The sequence below is a fragment of the Octodon degus genome, unplaced genomic scaffold, assembly GCF_000260255.1.
Source record: "Octodon degus isolate 3935 unplaced genomic scaffold, OctDeg1.0 scaffold00056, whole genome shotgun sequence".
Classification (NCBI taxonomy): Eukaryota; Metazoa; Chordata; class Mammalia; order Rodentia; family Octodontidae; genus Octodon; species Octodon degus.
In genome coordinates this window covers 12,496,310-12,499,121 of record NW_004524632.1, presented here as the reverse complement: position 1 = coordinate 12,499,121, position 2,812 = coordinate 12,496,310, and positions in this window count along the sequence as shown.

Genomic DNA, 2,812 nt, shown 5'->3' with positions numbered 1-2,812 from the left:
GCACAACTTCAGCGGCCGCCGGGGCGCGCGGGCGGGCGGGGCTTGCGGGGGCGGGGCAGGGGACCCGGCAGGGGAGCAGGTTGCGGGGTGCAGGTGGGGGAGGGGTGCAGATGGGGGAGGGGTGCAGGTGGGGGAGGGGTGCATGTTGCGGGGTGCAGGGGCGGGGCGGGATGCAGTGGGCACCAGGCAGCGGTGCTTAAGGGGACGCCGGCCCTGAGGATGCCAGCCACGGTGCCTGGGATGCGGAGTGCAGGACGCGGGTAGCGGAGCGTGGAGAGGGGCGGGGGTCCCCGCGGCCATGGCGCCGGGAGCAGGAGGCGGTGCGGGCCTGGCTGCTGCACCTGCGGCAGGCAAGGCGACCCCACGAGGCCGAGACGCAGCCACGCTCCGGCCCCCGGCTCCCAGAACCGCACCCCTCTGAAGCCGGGAGCGGGCGGGGACCTCGGAGCGGAAGCGCCCACACTCGCAAGCGCGGCGTACCCGGCAAGAAGAGGACCCCCTTCCGGCCCCAGCGCACTTCTGGCCTCCAAGGCGCCATCTGCAGACGGAGCCCCTGGGTGCGGCAGGAGCGGCCAGCGAGACCCGCGCGCCAGTGCCCTGGAGAGGGGGACCGCCAGGAAGACGAGGGGCGAGGGCCCGGGGGAAACTGGCTGCCGCAGCCGAGGCAGGTGGGGGGCTCCGTGCTGCGGCCAGGCGACCCCAAGGGCGCCCCCAGCCGGGAGCACGACTACCTCCGCCGTTTGCGCGGGCGACGAGGGGAAAGCAGGTGTGCCCTTGCCGCTCTTGGGGGACGCGGCCCGGCGCGGAGGCCGGGGGACCACCGGGGTCCACCTCGGCCCTGGGTGTGAGGCTCTGCTGGTCTCCACGTCTCATCTGCGGGGACCCCGGCTTTCCCCAGTCTATACCCCAAGGCGCGGGAAACCCTGAGCCCCGGGCGCTCTCCTGCCCGCGGCGTCCGGGTGCCGGAGCTCAGGGTCTCCCGCTTGATTTAAGCCTGAGCTGGGAATCGCGGGTTGGCGGGCGCCGGCCCGCCTCTCTCCCGACCAGGCCGCCGCACCCGCGGAGCAGAGATGGGTCCGGTCCTGCTGCCCAGCGGGGATCGGGCTGGGGTCCCGGCAGCACTGTGCTTGGCCTGTTGGAACGGAGAACTCTCTTGAGCTTAGCTCAGATCTCTTTTCAGTATTTTATTTTAGAAATTGAGTCGCTGAGTCCCCGTGGCTGGATCTCGATCCGGTAGCAGTGCCGAAGAGGTCGTCCCGTGCTCGGCGCTCCGAGAAGCAGCGGGAGCCGCCTCGCCGGGGAAAGGCGAGGCCGGAGCACGCGACCAAGCGCCGTCGCTGCCCGCTGCGTCCTCCACCCGGGGGCCTCAGGCTGCCAACGCCCCCCGCCCGAAGCCCGGCGGATAGGAGACTGGCGAGTCTGACCCCTCCGCGCCAGCAAGCCCAGCGCCGGCCACTTTGGGTTGCAAAAACGACGCATTGGGTTGTGTCTGTTAAATTAGGCCGACCCGAAGACCGGCCCTCGTCCTCTGGCCTCGGGATCCTGGGAGGCGGCCGGTGCCCAGGCTGGGACCGATGCTCCGGTTTGTGCTGCCCTCTTATGGAAACACGCGGCACGACACCCAAGACCGACCTGGCTTGCAGTGAGGATGGCGTCAGCAGGGTGACGTTCTTCGCTGTTGTCCGTTTGTCACCTCGCCTCCGAGGAAAGGACTGCACTGAGCAGGCTTCCCCAGGAGTCTCCTTCACCTCCTCCCCTCACCATTACTCAGTAGATGTCCATAAAAAAATGAAAAAGGGCCCTGGGTAGCACGCACCTGTCATCCTAGTTCTCTGGGAGGCTAAGGCAGGAGGATCCCAAGTCCAGTCTGGGCAACTTAGGGAGACCTTGTCCCAAAATAAAAACATTCTTTAAAGGACTGGAGCTGTAGCTCAGTGGGAAGGTCTTGGGCACAACCCTGGAAAGAGATAAAGAGGGAAGGAGAAGAGAGCAGTGCTGGTGGTGGAGCACATTCTTATGCTCTCAGCTACTTGAGAGGCTGAAGCAGAAGCCAGCAAGCTTGAGGCCAGATGGGTCACTTAGCAAGGCTCCAACTCAAAATGAAAAGAGCTGAAGATGTACTCCCTGGATTCAACCGCCAGCACTAGCAAAGTATAAATAAAATCAATGAATAGAGGCAGCAGCGCCAGTATACCTCTCTGTAGATGTCCTGGGTGCAAGCAGGCAGGGTGCCCAGGATGACACCTTGGGCCCTCGCTTTCTGCCCTGTCTGCCATAACCGAGTGTCATCACTCACTTCTTTGTTCCCCTCCTGGTGGGCATTTAGGTTGTGTCAGCCTTTGTTACTACAAACCACGCTCCCTACAAGAAGTATCTCAGGAGGTGGATTTATCCACTTCTGCGTACGTCTTACAAACATGATACTGCCAGGCCAAAGGTGAAATGATTTTACGTTCTGACCTTCACATAACTGCCCTCTGAACATCTGCAGTGTGCAGTCCCAGCAGTGGATGAGGTTCCTGTTCCCTGGGAGTGACAGGTCCTGCTGATGGGGTCCAGCCTTTCTGGGTGCTGTGGGTCTCTCCGAGGTAGGGCTTGGGCTGTGTCCTTCCACCTCTGTGTGCCCAGCTTGGTGTCAAGAAGGACTCACTGTTCTTGGGGATGGTTAGCAGGGTCACAGGCTCAAGCCCAGCCTGGGCAATTTAGTGATGCTGTCTCAAACCATTTTTAAAAGCCATGGATGTGGCTTGGTGCTAAGGCCCTGGATTCAACCGCCAGGACTGAGGAAAATTGAAAAATATTTGCTAACTGA